Raw genomic sequence first — 20321 nt, forward strand, 5'->3', positions numbered from 1 at the left:
ACACCGTTTCCTAAAAATTTTGAGACCCCTAAGTTTGACAAATTTAGAGGGAAAAGTGATCCAGTCACACATGTTAAAGAATTCTATATGCATTGTCAGGAGGTAGCTTATAATGATGTGTTCCTTATGCGGCTCTTTCCAAAGAGCCTAGCAGGACCAGCTTTGGAATGGTTCTGTCGTATCCCTCAAGGTACTATTAAAACATTTGCAGAATTTTCTGAGGCGTTTGTTGCTCAATATACCCATCTTGTTGGAACTGAATTGTCTATAGTAGACCTAGTCCATACTAAACAAAAAGGTGGAGAAAGCCTCGCAGAATACTTGCAACGCTGGCAGATCCTCACAACAAGGATCTCTTGTACCATCCCTGAGCGTCATCTTGTCAAGATGTTCATAAACAATGCACACCCAAGCCTTGCTCATCATATGGTTATGAATTGTTTGCAAACGTACAAGGACATCAAAGAAAAAGGAATGGGCCTTGAGCAAGGCCTCATTAAGGATGGTGTCATTAGATTGTACAAAGAAAACACCCAAGACCGAGGTCCAAGCAATGAAAAAACTCAATATTGGAACAAAAACAAGAATACAGTAACAGATGGTGCCACCGACACTCGACAGGTCCATATTGTTGGGGTGGCTATCAATGTTCCCACTGCATTTTTCCAACAACAAACTTATCAACAACAACCCCCTGTGTATCACCCATCACCCATACAAAACAATCAACAAATACCTTCTCATCATAATCAAACCAATGCTATCACACTTTCGACAAGTACTAAACCTCATGTTCAAAGACAACCTCGTGTATACACCCCATTGGGGGAACCTCTTGATGCAATCTTTGAAAAACTAGCTAAGGATAATCTTATTTGACATCCACCAACACAACCCTTGGAACCAAACCAATCTAGGGCATCTTGGTATAAAGATAATGAGTTTTGCAAATTCCATCGTGTCAAAGGACATACCACTCTCAAATGCATGCAACTCAAAGACTATGTCCAAGACCTAATTGATCAAAAGGAAATCACAGTGGGGGCACAAACTTCACCCAATGCAAGATTAATGATGTATCAAAATGCTTTCCCTCCTCATAACACAAACCTAGGAAAAGCACCCGCAAACCCACCTGTCAACAAATCGAACAATACTCAAGGCAAACAAGGAGATAACCGAGACAAGTCTCAAAATTATACCCTAGCGTATTTAGACTATGGAAGCCTTATCGGTTGCATATCACAGGTTGAGCCATCCATCAATGTCATTAACATTAAGGGCCCAGATACCCAATGTGCAGTTGCTACTCGCCGGACTCGACTCAATATAGTTGGCCCACCTATTTCTGCACCGTCAAGACCACCTCCATCTAGAGTATCTCCATCAGAATCATCCTCATTAGGGCCACAATATAACATCTTGGAACACCTTGGAAACACACCAGCCCAGATCTCCATTCTAGATCTCTTACAAACAAGCCCACTTTATCAAGAGATCCTCAACAGTACTCTACATGAGTCACGCATCCCCTCTGACATAAATGCCACCAAGTTTCGCAACTTGGTTGGCCATCTTTCGGCCTCATGTGCCTTATCCTTCAAAACCATTGATATCCCAAAAGTTGAACCAGATCATATCCTTCCACTCCGCATAGCCATCATGGTTTCTGACTTTGCTGTTAAAAGGGTCATGATAGATAATGGATCGACTTTAAATCTATGTACTTTAAAGTTCATCAAACAGGCAGGATACACTGAGGCAGATATCATTAATGAAGTAATCACCATCAAGGCCTATGACAATTTGGAGCGCACCACTGAAGGAACCATCTTGCTCCCTATAGGAGTTGGCCCAGCCACTCAAGAAACACTTTGCCATGTAGTTGATCTTAACCTTCCATACAACATCCTCCTTGGTCGCCCATGGATTCATGCCATGAAGGCCGTTCCATCCACATATCATCAGTGTATCAAATTTCCGCATACTGGCACTGAGATAACCATCCATGCAGATCCTAAACCCTTTGCTTATTGCAATGCGGTTGAAGCTTCATACACCAATCACTGTCCTGGGATCGAAATTGGCACCACTATGGCCAATTCCTCTGGCACCTGCCATGATCCAGACACCATTTTAGCCTCCACCCTCTCCACGGTTAAGATCAACTACCAAGGTTGTGGTGAGTATAGTCTTACAGATGCTTTTGCTGTTGGCGCTCTACCACTTGATCCCCATACTCAAGGATGCCCAACACATCAAGGGCCTATACCAGAAACCACCTCTCAACTTCAACAAATGGGCGCTACCACATTTATTACCAAAGGCATTCTTGATGGAGAAGAGAATGCACCAGACATTAACACATGGCTATACAAGGAGCCCCCTCCTAAAATTGTAGCACTTCTTGATCACTTTAAACAAAAATATCCCTGGTCACATTTTTTGGCCATAGAGCAATGGGATTATCAAGGAGGTGGTTTAGGCTACCAGGAATCAGGTATGAGACAGCCTATAGAAGCACACCAAGGGTAGAAAACTCAAGGCTTGGGCTATGGACTCCCCGCAACTGGGGGCACTACAACGGAAGGCCACGCCTTTACGAACATCCAAAACACTCTCGTTGAGGTTGAAGACATCCCTGAGGAAGTTGAAAAGAAAGCTTACGATGATATTTTCCTTGACGAAATAATCCTTGGAGCCTCTGTGCTCTTCCAATTATCCTTGAATCTCATAGACCTCCCGCTCACTCACCCCGAACTCATAGATTGGGACCAACCAAGTGTCGTTCATGTTGACAAGTTCTCTACTGAACACGCGCTGCTTAAATTCATGGGGGCAGAAATGCCACATAAACGGCCACCACCATCGGCATATGTCTACAAGCTGGATCCCGCAGGTTACTTCGGGGAGGAGGAAATCTCCAATCGCAAAATAGAAATACAAAAGGAAACAAAAAAGAAAAAATCAAAGGAAAAATGTCCTCTGGTGAAAACTCCTCTGGAGCATCATTGGATAACTCAACAAATGAATTAAAAATAAAGGATGTATCTGATGGTGAAAACCTCTCTGAGGCGCCTGAAGATGGAGATTTCATCCTTCCCCCGCAAGAGCATAGGCATCCTATCTCTTTAGTTTTGACAGAGGAAACTCGGCCAGTAAATATTAGTTTGACAGAAGTCCCACATATCACATACATCGCAACCTCTCTACCACCTGAACAAGCAGATCTTCTTATGGAGGTTCTCCGCGAAAATGTGGGCCGCTTTGCATGGTCATATCAGGACATGCCAGGGTTGGACCCCAAACTAGTCATACACCATCTAGCAGTGGATCCAGGGGCCAGGCCTGTTAAGCAAAAGCTCCATAAGATGCACCCCAAAGTTGCTTTATTGGTTAAAGCAGAGTTAGAAAATTTGTTGGAGGCCAAAATCATTCGCCCAATAGATTATTCTGAATGGATTTCTAACATGGTACCTGTTACCAAGCCTTCGGGTGATATCAGAATCTGCACTGATTTTAGGGATCTTAATAAGGCTTGTCTGAAGGATGACTTTCCATTACCAAATATCGACATGATTGTGGATCTCACCGCAGGTCATGAACTCTTGACACTAATGGATGGTTTCTCTGGATATAATCAGATTCATATAGTAGAGGAAGATCAACATAAGACGGCATTTACTACACCTTGGGGCACATTCTGCTATAATATGATGCCATTTGGGCTAAAGAATGCCGGGGCAACCTATCAACGTGCCATGACAGTCATCTTCCATGACCTAATCCATAAGATTCTTGAGGATTACGTGGATGATATTTTAGTAAAGTCTCTCAATGCTCTTGATCACTTATTTCACCTCGAAGAAGTGTTTAATCGATTGGCAAAGTATCGTCTCGTGCTGAATCCAAAGAAATGTGTCTTTGGTGTCACCTCAGGCAAGCTCCTAGGCTTCATTGTGTCCCAGCGTGGTATTGAGATTGACCCCAAGAAGGTCAAAGCCATCATGGATATGGCTCCTCCTAAGACACTCAAGCACCTTCGTTCTTTGCAAGGAAAACTCCAATCAGTCTGGCGGTTCATTTCTCAACTTGCTGATAAGTGTCAACCTTTCACTCACTTGCTTAAGAAAGATCAAAATTTCAAATGGGACTTAGCTTGTCAGTGCAATTTTGAGCTCATCAAGCAATACTTAGCTAATCCGCCTATTTTGGTTCCTCCAGTTGCAGGGCGCCCACTCATATTGTACATCATAGCTACTCCCACAGCATTAGGTGCTCTTCTAGCACAACTTGACGATGCAGGAAAGGAACGAGCTATTTATTACATTAGCTGAACATTAGTGGGCTATGAGCTCAACTACACGCCCATGGAGAAGGCATGCTTAGCAGTAGTGTTTTCCACCCAGAAGCTACGTCATTACATGTTGAGTCATACTGTGCAACTGATATCAAAGATTGATCCATTAAAATATATGCTCTCTCGCACAGTACTCACTGGACGCCTAGCAAAATGGGTTACACTTCTTAGTGAGTTTTGTTAGAGTAAATAATTAATATTTAATTATTTATTCTATTGCTTAAGTTTACTTAGGTCATGCATTTATTTAATATTTCGTATTTAATGCATGTTGTGACAACACGGGAGTTTGTTCCCTTCTAGTTGTCACACTTATCTTCTAGCTTGTTCTACAAGCTTCCATGAGCTCTTTATATTCGAGCTCTCCTCATTGTATTTTCATAACATCGTAAAGCCATTTCTTATTGTAAATACATTTTCTTATTGTGTTTGCATTTTTGGCTCTCATGTCCGTTTAGGGTTTTTCCCGTGCTCCATGCTCTTCCCTTCTGTGGCTTCTCTTTGACAGGTTCGCATGCAGGTGATCTTGGCGTCTTCGGAGTTGGCTTTCCTCGACTCCAACATGGTATCAGAGCCTTCCTGCTGCTGCTTCGTTAAAGAAATTTTGAAGCCGTGATTTGAAGTCACAAACCCTAGTTTGTTTGTGCAATTTTTCTTCAAATCAGGGGATCAGCAATTTTTCGGAGCACTTTGGGACCAAACGGACATCACCATTGGATCCGGAAGGCCGTTTGCAGTCAGGATTCATATAAAGCTTGTCGTTTTTGGAGACAGGGCAATTTTGGCGATTTTTTGAGGATCCCGGGTTCGCTGCCGTACGGATCGTACGGACGCAGGGCGTTAAAATTTAAAAAAAAAAAATATTCACCGCCGCGCCACTGCAGCGCCGCCGCCGCGCCACCGCGGGGCCGCCACCGCACCACCCGCGCGCCGCCCGCAGCGGCCGCAGCAGGCAGCGCAGCCCGCGAACCACCGCGGCCCGGCCGCCTCCTGGCCGCCGCCCTCCACCGGCGGCGCCTCTCCAGCCCGCCGCCCGCTCGTGCAGAGCTCCGCCTCCGCCGGCAACTCCATCCGCCACCGGTCTGCACGCTCTCCGCCGGAACTCTCAGCCCCGCTCCGCCCGTGACAGCTCAGCGCCACCTGCGACAGTTGGACACGCTGCAGGTGTACAGTCAGCGCCAGCGTGGAGGATCCGCCTCGTCAGCGTTTTTGAGCGTGACACGTGGCAGGCGTGCCACGTGGCACATTGCCACGTGGCCCCTGCCACGTCATCATCCGTACTGCCACGTGGCAATGCCACGTGGCACTTCTTTTTTTGCGGCGACGGCCTCCAAGCCGTCAAATTTAATCGCGTGAATTGCTGACGTCAGCACTGCATCATCCTTGCATGCACCTCTCCCGATTGCTTTTGGACCTACTTGTGGTTTTTTGGCCATAACTCTTGCATACGGAGGTATTTTTCCGATCCGAAAGAAGCGCCGGAAAGCTGGTTCCGAGACGGAGATTTTGGTGTAGGTATTTTTAGGTTTTGATGCATTTTTATTGCTCGTTTTTTCTGTTAAAGTCCGAAGTCCTGTTTTTGACTCCGGCATGCATATCCTTTGCGTCCCATGTCTGTTTTTGAAAAACTTTATATTTCTGGAAAGCTGGTTCTGTGTACTTTTCAGAACTATTGTCTTTTTTCCTCACTTTTGGCCTCTTCTCTTTCTATCATAGTTTTGGCATTTTTGCTCTATGGTGGATATTTTGAGTGTTTTAGGCCCGAGGATCGTTTTCCTGGCATGGTTTGCTTTCTTTTAGGCTGTACTTTCTTTTGGTTCAGCTCTTTTTTATTTTTGATCATTGTAGCTATCTTTTTGAAGCATTTTTTATTTTCGCACTGAGATAAACTGTCACTTTTGCATTCTGCGAGTCATGAACGTTGTTTTGAGTCAGGTGTACTTGCACTATTTTCATAAAGCACCATGGGGGGGATTATTTGTTTGCTGTTTTAGGCATTCTCCCTTTGTCAAGTGAGTGTCCCTTCCACGACATTAGCCCATGCAGAGTCAGTTAGACCGTGTCTTTATCGGTGTCTGTACTTCTTTTCCTCTCTCCTCGTTCTTGGTTCGTTTGCAGAAGATTTTGGCTCACCTTCTCAGTTGCCTGTCATCACACCCCGTCTGCATTAAGGGGGGATTATGCTGTGTTCTAATGCATCCGTGGTTCGATGGTTCGATAGTGTGAACTATGTATTCAGTGGTTGATCCTACATACAAGGCGATTGCAGTGGCTGGCTACCTATGCATTTCGGTGAGATGGATCATCTACCATATAGACATGCTCGGCTCGTGCCTTCTTCTTCCATGGAGGTTTCTTCAGATCAGCAGTTTGACAGATTTGCGGCTCTTCATGCTTCAGTGATGCTGCTTCTTCATGATCATTCCTTGTTCCTGTTTTAGGGGACAATTTCCCTAGTTGGAGACTTCTTCAGTTCTTCACTGGGTTCTTACCTCTTTTTAGGGGAGGGTTTTTCCCATGTGGTTTTCTCTCTTTCCCCATTTACAGAGGTTTCATTTTTTCTTGCATTGTACTTGGGTACCTAAAATGGCCTCGTTGCCGGGACCCATTATGCATTTCATCTTAGCTTTGTGAGCTTAAGGCATTTCCCTAAGTTGCACTTAAGGGGGGGTGTTAGAGTAAATAATTAATATTTAATTATTTATTCTATTGCTTAAGTTTACTTAGGTCATGCATTTATTTAATATTTCGTATTTAATGCATGTTGTGACAACACGGGAGTTTGTTCCCTTCTAGTTGTCACACTTATCTTCTAGCTTGTTCTACAAGCTTCCATGAGCTCTTTATATTCGAGCTCTCCTCATTGTATTTTCATAACATCGTAAAGCCATTTCTTATTGTAAATACATTTTCTTATTGTGTTTGCATTTTTGGCTCTCATGTCCGTTTAGGGTTTTTCCCGTGCTCCATGCTCTTCCCTTCTGTGGCTTCTCTTTGACAGGTTCGCATGCAGGTGATCTTGGCGTCTTCGGAGTTGGCTTTCCTCGACTCCAACAAGTTTGACATTCAATATGTTGACAGAAAGGCCATCAAAGGCCAAGCTATTGCAGATCACTTGGCTGATGCACCCTTAGTTGCAGATCACCCACTAATCATGGAATTTCTAGATGAATACCTCTGTTTAATAGAAGAACAATCACTTTGGAAGCTATATTTTGATGGATCCTATATATCTCATTGCTCTGGCACTGGCATACTCTTGATTACACCTCAAGGTGATTATATTCCTAAATCTTTCAAGCTACAATTTCGGTGTACCAATAAAATTGCAGAGTATGAGGCCCTTGTTGCAGGCCTCAAAATCGCCATTGAATGGAATATCATAGAGCTTCAAGTTTATGGTGATTCTCAACTTATCATTAAACAAGCATTGAATGAATATCAGACCAAGGATAACAAGCTACTACCTTACAAAAATTTGGTTGATCAATTAAAGGAGCATTTTACTCAGATACAGTTCATACAAGTACCTAGACTCCAGAATAAGGTAGCTGATGCTATGGCTACTATTGGTTCTCTCTTGGAAATGTCGTGTGAAGCTACACAATATGAATTCTTGGTCGACCAGCTACATGAACCCGCATATGAGAATGATGAATCAACACAAGTATGCGTCTTGGTTGGTCCCCAATCCCCATGGTACCACGAAATTCATGCTTACCTACTAAATGGTATCATATCTCCTCACCTCACACGAACCCAACGCAAAACCTTATACGTAGAGCTTCCTGATACACTATCATTACCCAAACCCTATATCGTCGTGGTTATCATGATACTCTCTCTTGATGTTTAGATCAAAATGAGGCTGCGATGGCTCTCAAAGAGGTACATGCTAGACTTTGTGGTGCTCACACGAGCGGGATGGTGCTAGCAAAGCAGATCCTTCGGGCTGGATACTATTGTCCTACTCTAGAACATGATGCATGTGAATTTGTGAAACGATGTTTACCTTGTCAACAACATGCTAATTTAATCCAAGCTCCAGCACAGGACTTGCAACCCATTGCACCACCATGGCCTTTTGCCTGCTGGGGGTTTGATCTCATTGGTCTTATTGCACCACTTTCTTCAGAGGTGCATAAGTGGATAATCACCGCCACTGATTACTTCACTAAGTGGGTCGAAGCAGTTCCCCTTGTCACTGCTATAGGAGTTCAAGTGTCCAAGTTTATCTTATATCATATCATATGTCGCTTCGGCATCCCAGCTACCATCTTCACTGACCATGGAGGTAATTTTGAAAACCTAAATATGGAAGAATTGTGCACTTCCCTTCATATCCATCATCTTTTTTCTAGCCCATACTTCCCACAAGGTAACGGTCAGGCAAAGGCAACTAATAAAACCCTGCTCAGAATCCTCAAGAAAGTTGTCAATGACTCCGGCTGTGATTGGCATTTGCAAATCAATCCCACCCTATGGGCATACCGCACTTCATTTCGCACAGCCACTGGCACAACTCCATACTCCTTGGTTTATGGTGCTGAAGCAGTCCTACCTATTGAGGTTGAACTCCCATCGCTCCGCATTTCTCTACGCAAACAGATATCTGATGAAGAATATAGAGTGGCTCGACTTACTCAACTTGATCTACTTGATGAAAAAAGGCAACAGGCCTATGACCACCTCATGGTCTACCAAAGTCACCTCAAGTGCAATTTCAACAAGAAAGTCCATCCACGTAGTTTTCAAGAAGGTGACATGGTCCTCAAAGAGAATATGAAGGTTCAAGCTGACAGAGAAAAGAAAGGCAAGTTTGAGCCCACATGGCTTGGTCCTTATGTGGTCACAGCATCTTTTGGCTCAGGAGCCTATCAACTATCTACCCTTGAAGGTGAAGTCCTGAATGATCCTACCAACATTATTCACCTCAAGAAATTCTACGCCTAAAGGCAGAATTTGCAAATCAAAAATAGGCAAAGAAAAATAAAGCGTCCAATGGTGAAAACTTGGCAATTCAAGCACCTTGGATAGGTCCCTGGTTAAAATCTTGCAAATAGGCACCAGGTGTACTATAGTCTTTCCATTATCTATCAATGACCTACATATCCAGTATCACCCCTTTCCTTCTCATCGCCCATCTCCCCATTTTCCAAGTTTTTTTCAAAAGTTCATACATCCGCTGCACATCCGCTACTATGTTCTATCTTACATTCCAGAGTCATCCACCCATTTCCTTTTCATGCTTGTATATTTTTGAGCCTTATAGCATCCAGCATCACTATCTCACTCGCATCCTCCGTTTCACCCTCACAAACTCAAAAATACCAAAAAAATAAAAAATTGCCAAAAAAAAAAAAATTGTCAAAAACATTCATAAATCATCCAAAAATCCAAAAAAAAAAAAAAAAAAAAACAAGAGCTTCCTTTTCTCACAACCCTTTCACACACACCTTCCTTTCCACAATAAAGACCTTGACATGAGACAAAAACCTTTCACAGACCTTACACAATGAGAAACCAATAGAATTACAACCGTTTCACATAGACCTCTTGAAGAGAATATTTTAGAGTTGTAACCGTTTGCAAGGCCCATGCCAGTTGCCTCACACTACAAAAGGAGAACCAACCCCATCACTCCTCTACTGACCATCGATACATCTAGAAAATGAAGCCAAACTCGCCCTTCAATGTCCTCCAACGGATTGCCAGAGGATTATGCACAAACCACCCCAAAATCAAACCCACAAGGATGGAGGGAAAGACAACGCTGATAGCCGACGCAACTACCCAAACTACCCAAAAATACAAAAAAAAATCAAAAATTACCCAAAAATACCCAAAAAATTCATAAACTACCCAAAAATACCAAAAAAATTCAAAAATTACCCAAAAATACCCAAAAAAATTCATAAACTACCCAAAAATACCAAAAAAAATTCAAAAATCATCCAAAAATACCAAAAAAATTCAAAATCATCCAACAATACCAAAAAAATTCAAAATCATCCAACAATACCAAAAAAAAATTCAAAACTTGCCCAAACAATATCAAACAAATACAATAAAATTCCAAAACATTCCAAAGGGGGTCATAAGTACCAAATATGGCCATAAAAGCTTGAAACATTAAAATACCACTCCAAAAATCCTCTCAAGTTCTGATATTAAGAAATTGATATTAAGAAGAAGCGTGGTAATGTCCTGAAACATAATTTCAAGCTTAGGAAAATCCAGCACAACTCGGATAGCAAAAGAGATGCCGCAAAGCCGATTGTCGCCTTCCTTCCATGCAACCATTATTAATGTGAATCAAGAAGGATTTTGAGTCTTATTTAAGTTGCAGTGGCCATGTTTAGTCTAATCAGTTTTCACAAATCTATCAATTATCTTGTAGGCCCATGTGTCCTTTTTGGACCCCTTTAGCGCCTTTTTAGGCCTAAAAAGCCTTTTTCAAGGCCCATGTGTCCTTTTTGGACCCCTTTAGTACCTTTTTAGGCCTAAAAAGCTTTTTTTCAAAGCCCATGTGTCCTTTTTGGACCCCTCTAGCGCCTTTTTAGGCCTAAAAGCCTTTTTCAAGGCCCATCTGTCCTTTTTGGACCCATTTAGCACCTTTTTAGGCCTAAAAGCTTTTTTTCAAAGCCCATGTGTCCTTTTTGGACCCCTCTAGCGCCTTTTTAGGCCTACAAGCCTTTTTCAAGGCCCATGTGTCCTTTTTGGACCCATTTAGCGCCTTTTTAGGCCTAAAAGCTTTTTTTCAAAGCCCATGTGTCCTTTTTGGACCCATCTAGCGCCTTTTTAGGCCTAAAAGCTTTTTTTTCAAAGCCCACGTGTCCCTTTTGGACCACTCTAGTGCCTTTTTAGGCCTTAAATACTTTTTCAAGATACAAGTGTCCTTTTTGGATCACTCTAATACCTTTTTAGGCTCAAAGCGCCTTTTTCAAGGCCCTATTTTGATCCTTTTTGGCCCCCGAGACGCCTTTATAGGCCCAAGCGCCTTTTTTAGGCCCCCGAACTACCTTTTTAGGCTCAAAGCACCTTTTTCAAGGCCCTATTTTGATCCTTTTCGGCCCCCTAGATGCCTTTATAGGCCCAAGCGCCTTTTTCAGGCCCCCGAACTACCTTTTTAGGCTCAAAGCACCTTTTTCAAAGCCCTATTTTGATCCTTTTCGGCCCTCGAGATGCCTTTATAGGCCCAAGCGCCTTTTTCAGGCCCTCGAACTACCTTTTTAGGCTTAAAGCACCTTTTTCAAGGCCCTATTTTGCTCCTTTTCGGCCCCCGCGATACCTTTATCAACCCAAGCGCCTTTTTCAGGCCCCCACACTGTCTTTTTAGGCTCAAGCGCCTTTTTCAGGCCCTTGAGACAATTTTTTTTGGCTCACACGTCTTTTTCAAGGACCTCTTTTGGCCATCACATGCCTTGCGTAGATCCCAATGCCTTTTCCACGCCTCATAAACATCCGTCTCATCACAGACCTAGAGAAATATCCCCACATTTTGTCTTATTATTGTCTGTCATACTTGCTAAATCTACACAAACATTCTCGCCTATGAGTCATGGTTACCCTTACTCTACCAATTGTATTGTTCCCACTTTTACAAGTGTCAAACTATTTCATTATTTATCCCAAAAACACAAAAACATTAAAATATAGATCAAAAATCCCAAAAAAATTTAAATATTCGACAAACACACAAAAACATCCATATATCTTCCATAAAAATTCCACAAACAAAACATAACATTACATTATGAACAGCATCTATTGTCCCTTTGATTGCCACAACAATAAGCACAAACTTTCTATTCTCCTACGACAGCAACAACTACTAATGTTTGGCAGCTTTTTTTTATTCTGGCCTCCCTGAGGGAGGTGGCATGACAGGATGTCCAAACAATGGCATTCCTTCAGACCCAGTCCCAGATGATGATGCCCCTAGAGTCATCCTCACACCTGCCCAAAGTGTATCCATGGGGATAGGGATGTTACCACGCCTCAAGAGGGTGTTTATCTGCTCCATAAAATGTTTTTCAGAGTATACAACTCCTCTCCTTTGCTCCAAAGGGACCGCTTGGTGATATAATCCCATGTAATATGCCACCTCTCGTGCAACCCTCACTAATTGCTCCATGACATCTTTCATTTCTACCCGTAGTCTTTCTGCTCCTGGAATAGTTGTTGTCCTCTGCGCAATATCACGTTCTCTTTCATATCTATTCGCTAGCATTTTCATTGACTCCCTCTCATGTTTCACTATATTTAATTGATTCTGGTACCATGTAATGCACGCATTACTTGCATTTAGCTTCTCTTGTGCCCTCCGTGCTAAACTATTGGTCTGCACTGCTGACTCCTTGTACGCTTCTACTTGCGACCGCAGGAGCACTACTTCATTTTCACATCTCTCCATCGCCGCTCTCTCAGCTGCCAAAGTCGCCTCCATAGTCTCCACTCTTGTTTGCTCCATCATTAACATCATCCCTAGACGCTCAGCTTCTGTTTGTGCACCATCCTCTCGCGCTCTTTCAATCAGGCCTTGAAAGAAATTTGCATCTTTCTCCGCCTGGTCAGCCCGTTCTTTTTCCATTGCCAATGCTTTTTCCATCACCACCGCTGCATCATGAGCTTCTTGTACTGTCGCATCAGATTGCAATGCTCGAAATGGCCGAGCAGACAACATTGGGTCACCCTTTTGTTCCCCAGAGCTCTGCATCATATCCCCTAATTTACTTTTTCCCTTCTTCCATTCAACCGCTATTGGTCGCATCACGGATCTTTGTTCCCCTTCTGGAGGGGTCTCTTCTATAGATGGCTGATCTTCTGCACTTGCTCCCTCTAACCACACTTCCACCCTTGGTAAGTTTGTCTCCTTCTCTTTTTCCATCGCCTCTATTTGTTGCCTCGCACCTTCTGCTAATAGTTGCAGCAAGATCGGATCTTCTTCTTCCTCTTCTGGCTGATTTTGAGTTGGATTACTTTTGCTAGCCTCCACCACTCCTCGATCACAATGCCGCACACTTCGACGTGGAAAGGTTTCTCTTCCTTCTTGTTGGCTCTGCTTTACACCCCACTTCTACCCTCGCACCCATTTCCTTTCTCCTTGGCTTTCATTTTCCTCTTCACTCCATCCCCCCGTTCCTCCTTCTATCGCCTCTAGCATTTTCTGCATCTGCTCTTGCGAATCGGCCATTGATATTTCCCTCACAGCTTAATTCTTCACTCACACTTTTCTTATGCTTCAGCTAACACTTCTTGTTGTTCAGCTTTCATCAAATTCACTCACCTTTTATAGAACCCACAACATTCTCCATCACTTCCATTACACGCTATCCATCTCTTCGGCAACAAGCTTCAATACCCACCATCATAATAGTCAAGTCGGCAACTACTTCTGTCCTTTCCACAGCTCACCTCCCCTATAGTAATAGTATGCTATATCCTACCTCTTTCCACTAACTTCCCATGCTTTTCCTCGCACTATCTCCTATCTCCTCATCCCTAGATTTTCTTCTGCTAACCTTCTCATTTTCATCTTTCCCGCCACTATCCTATCATGTTGAACTTTTGTACAGTCATCCCTTGTAAATACTTTGGTTTATCCACTGTATATTTCTTGCATGTCAGTCCTTCACTTGGTATCATTGTATATCTCTCATCTCTTCACATCCATTCATGCTTGCTCAAAAAAAATCAAATACAAATAAACATTTTTAGTTCTCTTGGTTAGATACTTTCGCAAATCCTTGTACGAGACCCCTTGTCATCAACATGTTGTCCTAAATAGTTCTGATTGCCCAGCTCATCCTAGTCCTTGATATTACCAATAGATCCTTGCAGGCTGCATCCTTCCTCTCGTCTAATCTTGGTCCGTCAGTATCCAGTCCTACCGATCTCTTTGGAAAAAGGTTCCTTTTTCATGGATTTACATTTTCTTTTGATTTATTTTCTTTTCAGGATTTCACATTTGGTTCTTAAAGTATCTCTTTCAAGTGATTTGGGTTGTTCCCTCCTCATGGTCGCCACGATCTTTTATATCATGGTGTGCTATGAATGGGGCAATTCAAGAGCAAGGTTTTGATCAGGTCTTTTTCTTTTTCTTTTTTGCTTGTGAGTTAGTCAGATATGCCCCTTGCATAGTCCAAACATGTGATCACTTGTGGTTACATGGTGCACTTGGGACATATTATTTGCTTGTGGATTACCCAGTATCATTTCCACTCTGATTCTTTCGAGATTCATGTGTGATGCAGGGGCAATCCTTGCGTGTTTGTTTCATGTCAGTCCTATGTAATATTGGTAAAAAGGCCTTGATGTTCTTAGTAACCTTGGCATATTCCCAATATTCCTATATCAAAATAAGTGCTCAACTACATGGTGGTGCTCCCCTTTGGAACACCCGCATGCTCAAGCTTTAATGGATTACTTAATACTCCCATTTTATCAAAACATCCCATCCTATCCAAGCATCCCATCCAATTAGTCTTACAATCTTGATCTACAAGTTTTATCCATAGCCCAATCATATCTCCTATCAATCCCATGGTATTTAATCCTGTATCAATCATAATCATACCTCCTCTATCAATCATAATCTTAGCTCCTTCATCAATCATAATCTTAGGTCCTTCATCAATCATAATCTTAGGTGCCTCATCAATCATACTCTTCGCTCCTTCATCAATCATACTCTTAGGTGCTTCATCAATCATAATCATAGCTCCTTCATCAATCATAATCTTAGGTGTTTCATCAAACATAATCTTAGCTCCTTCATCAATCATAATCATAGTTTCTACATCAATCATCATCATATCCCCTGCATCAATCGTAATCTTAGTCATCACCAATCATAAATCCTTGAATCATTATCTCCCCAAATCTCCCATCTTCCACCTCACTTCCTTGGGATTCAATTTAGAAAACCAATCACCCTCTCCCCTCTCCCTAAAGCTAGTGTTCTTACCCATTGGTTATCCTTGTGCAAAAGGTTTTCCTTTGTATCATTCTCCCATAGCTTCCTTGATTCACCTCTCTTAGCTACCCTCAGTCCTCCTCTTGTCCCAGATTCTTGTACCTTTCAAGAAGCTATCGGGCCTCCCCTTCTCTCCCCGCCATCTTCTTGAGGGGGCATCACACAGTCCACTCTCTCTTCTTCTATTCAAGACTGGGGCAATCATGTTCCTTTCAAAGTTTCCTTCGTGTCATCTATCTTCAAACTTCTTTGAAATAGTATTGTTCCAAAACTATCTCAAAGAGGGGCAAAATGTAGACACCTAAAAATCCTTTAGAAAATAAAGTATTTTTATTTTTTGAAAAAAATCCCTGATGACATCATCATTTATTAATTAATTAATTATTTAATTATTTAATTTATTTTTATGCCATTAAATCCCTTTATCTTAATTAAAAATATTTAATTAAGGAATCCCTCCCAAAAATGTTTAAATCTTATTTAAACATTATTTCCTTATTTATTAATTATTTAATTAATAAATTAACCAAAAACCCCAAAATAAATAATTTATTTATTTTTTGTCCAAAACTTGGCCAATTTCCTTAAGACCACTAACCTCTTCCAAAATCTTCTAATTCCTTCTTTAATTTTGATTAAAGGCTAATCCCATCATTTCCTACCCCTAATCCCAACTCAAAATATTTAATTTAAGATTAAATATTAATCCTCATATTTATTAAAAATATTTTAATAAATATTTCCTCAACCTAAACTCTTGAAATAAATAAAACTTTATTTATTTTCTAAAAAATCTTATTTATCCTCATCCTAAAAGCCTAGACTCTTCTAGAAGATGTCAATTCTAATCCTAATCCCCTCCTAACCTTGTCACATTCCCTAAACAAGGTTAGCCAACTCCTAAGCTAATCTTAATCCCTCTTCTAATCATGTGCACAACTTAAGCAAGGGTTAAGACTTGCTAACCCAAGCCAAAGTCAATAATCTCATCCTCCTCCCAACCACCTCTAAGCCAAAGTCAACAATCTCATCCTCCTTCCAACCATCTTTATTTATGACCCAACCATCTCTATTTGACCCAACCATCTCCATTTATGGCTCAACCTCCCTCATTACTCCTTTGACCAACCCATATCCTACCCTCTCACATCCAATCACCTTGTGACATGTGTCACCTCCTAATTGGCTTTAAACAAGGACAATCCATGTGCTCCCCTTTGAGTGCATCCTAGCCCTCCCTTACCATCTTGCCATCCTTGCATCCTGAGTGTCCATCCTTCCACCCCTTGGCCTATAAATAGAAGCCTCTCCCTTCAGCAAAATCATCCACTTTTGAAGCAAACTTATAATGCTATTTTGAGAGCCTAAAAACTACCAAAATACTATTATAATGCTGAAAACCCTCCATACCTTCATTGTTGAATCATTCATCCACACTCATATTTGATTATCACTCATCCATTTGGAGCTTGAGCACATTGTGAGCATACATCCACTATCCATCAGGGACATAGCTTCGTCATCATGAGAAGCACTTGAGGAGTTTACCATCTTTGGTCTACTTTCCTCAATTTTGTCTTCTGTGGTCCTATCTTAAGTGTTTATTTGTTTTTAGTATTGAGAATGCTTTTTATAGATTAGTGTTCATTTAACTCTACTAAAATAGGTGATACAGTAATTTTTTGGAACAGAGAAACAAGGCAACTGAAGACTTAGAGACAAGAGATAATCAATCCAATTAGCATGAAGATCTTGTGGATCAACTATCTAATACAAATGAAGAAATTATGAATCTGAGATCTGAAAATAGAAGCCTGAAGAATGATTTAATCACTAAAAGACAAATAAATGAAAGCTTACAAAGTGACTTAAGATCTAAAAGACAAATCAATAAAAGTTTGAAAAATGACATAAATGTTGAAAAATAATTCAATGAGAGAATGATAAAATCTCAAGCAGACATGACTCAATTAAATCAACAAAGGGAGTAGAATCTTCATAGACAAAAGGGTAAAGCTAGACTTGGTTATAAGGAAGAAGGTGAAACCTCCAAACAAGGTGCCCAAAGGAATCAAAGACCTACTTGCAATCATTGTGGTAAGTTAGGTCACACATCAAAAAAGTGTTGGAGCAATGGAAAAGGTAAATTCAATGGTAAATGCTATAGTTGCAGTCAGCATGGTCATAAAGCTAATGAATGCAAGGAGAAACCAAAATTTAAAGAAAATTGTCACAAATGCAAGAAGCATGGTCACAAGGCATTCAATGCAAATCCAAATCATTCAATCCAGCTGAACAACTTGTTAGAGCAATATTTGGATGGGACTACAATACCTAGTGCAAATGTCATTATTGTGGAGAATATGGACATATTGGTATAAACTGTGCAAGACATCACCTAAGGAAGAAGGACACTACCGTAAGGTGCTATACATGTACAAAGATTGGTCATAGAGCTAAAAACTGCATGAACACAAGAAAAGTCAAAGATGAAAAGAAAGCTAAAGCTGAAAACATTTGAAAGCAGATGAGGCAATAGTGGATTCCTAAATCTACCAAGCAAGATGGTTCAAATGATGGCAATGTCACTCGAGAAGTGGGTGACTCCACCATCTCTAGTTAGATCCATAAACAAGGATATGGAACTACATCTTCTAGTAATATCTCAAGTAGTTCCAAAATAAAAGAAAGAAAAATGATCAAATCAGTATTCCAAATACACAAGGATCAAAGAAAGTGTATCTTTCACCAAGTTGCATCTACCGAGGAAAGTCGGTTGAAGACCTTACCGAGCTAGGTCAGGAGTAAACAAAAGTTTTGTTTGATCACTGAATTGTAAGCTTCTACTAAGAAAGTGAATGATAGCCTATCAAGCACTATGTCATCTTAGTTACCTTCGTACAAAGCATTTATGGCAAAATTTTTGTCAAAAGGGCAGAATTTGATTTCATTCTTCATCGCGATTATAGAGCTAAGAAATTTCCAGCAATTCCAAAGCAAATTCCAAGCAATTTCAAGCGATTTGCAAGTAGAGAATTTGTTCATAATTTTCTTACACCTATCGAACAGAAATGGCATCTAGGAGTAGCAGTAGCACCAAGGCAAAAAGAGGTTCAAAAATGCTAGTTAAAGGTGTGGAGTGGAAGGCGTTGAATTTCAAGCTAGTTCCAGCAATTGCAGAATCACTCGACCCCAATGGAACTCAATCACAAACTCCACCAAATGTACTTCTCATAAATAAGATTCGTACACATTTCAAATGTTCTATTCAAGAGATTGGAAACCTAGAGATGGACAATGCCCTAGAAGAAATTATCATTGATGGATCTTTGAAACCTGAGCATAAGCATCTAGAGACCAAAGGGTTAACCCATATCTCGCATATGCCAAGAAGTTTCCAACTTAAGTGGATTAGGTACATACTTAGTCATATTCACAATGATAAACTATGGTTAGAGCAGCCAGTGTAAATCACAAAGAAGATGATTCATAAGATTACCGGTCTCCCCATGTTAAATAAAGCAAAAACTACCAAAACCCTAGGTTGGGAGGAGTTACAGAAGCAAACCCTAGCTAAATGGGATGATACAGGTTTGAAGGTTAGCACTGTATCTGATGTTGAATTAAGGTTTGGCATTCACATCATTGCCCACAAAATGTATAGCTCTAGTCATTTGAATAGTGTGCCCTGTGAGGCTTTTGATTTGGCATTCAAAATTGTGAAGAAAAATCTTGAATTTCACCTGTTAGAATTGTTCTTGAAACAATTGAACAAAAACATGGATAGCAAAAGGACTTCAAAGAATAATCCCTGCAATTTTGGTTCTCTGTTAATTTGTTTATTTTTCTATATTCAAAAATTCTTTCCATCAAAGGGCTCAGTTGTATGGAAAAAAGATATTCCAATTTTATATTAGATTAATGAGTTTATTGTTGACATGGGTGTAAACTTTGAAAAAGTTATGGATAATTATTTTGAAGATTTCAAGGAAAGAATGAACAATAGGTTTTGAATTCCACCCAAACTAGTTGAAGATTACAAAGATGATGTATGCTTCATGGTTGACTGTGATAAGGTATACATTTAGGCAGTCAAACCCCAAGTTGCATGGGTGAAACCTCTTCCTTATGAGGTGAATATTGATGAGGCTAAGGACATTATTGAAGCACTAGTAAATGAACCTATAGATCCTAAGCTTACTGCCTTTGGCACTTATGATGAAGCCAAGACTAGAATTGAGCTTGAAATCAAGCTACTCCAGGCTATAAGCAAAGGCAAGAGAAAGATGGAAAAGTTGAAAACTACAACCGGCCCTCTTATGCTTACTAAAGAAAAAAGTGAGGATGATGAAGAAGAAGAAGAAGAAGGTGAAGAACTTGAATCTAAAAAAGAAGAGGAAACTCTAGAGAAGAAAGGGAAGGCAATTATCACCAAACCTAAGAAGAAGCCTACTGCAGTATCCTCTAGAAGAACCAAACAAGGCAAGCAGGAAACTATACTTGTCAGGCCTCCACTCACATTAAAGTAAAGGCTAAAACAATTGGAAGAGGGAGTTGGCATCACAAATTTCAAAGCACTAAAATTTGAAATAAGGATTGATGTAGAGAAAATGTAGATTGAGGAACTGGTACTCAATAAGATGGGAAAATAGAAATACTCCTTAGACCAGCTTGCCCCTCAAATCTCCAAAGAACTATTGGAGAGATTGCAACCAAGATGGGAGTCAGCCACCCAAACAGTCAAAGACATGTATGAGCAATCCCTGAAGAATATTCTACCAAGTCTCACTGAAGTAGAAATAAAGGCAACAATGAAGAACAATGAAGGTAAAATGATGATTAGATTTCACACATGTTTGATTTTAGTTAAGGAGATTGAACATGTTTTAAGAGATGCAACAAACATGTGGAAGAACTTCTATCATCTACAAAAGCCCAATGATGATCCTGTTGAAATCAAGGATGATGACAGCAGTGACAATG

This window comes from Cupressus sempervirens, chromosome 4, assembly GCF_028749045.1.
Source record: "Cupressus sempervirens isolate cs-2001-9-10 chromosome 4, ASM2874904v1, whole genome shotgun sequence".
In the NCBI taxonomy this organism is placed as follows: Eukaryota; Viridiplantae; Streptophyta; class Pinopsida; order Cupressales; family Cupressaceae; genus Cupressus; species Cupressus sempervirens.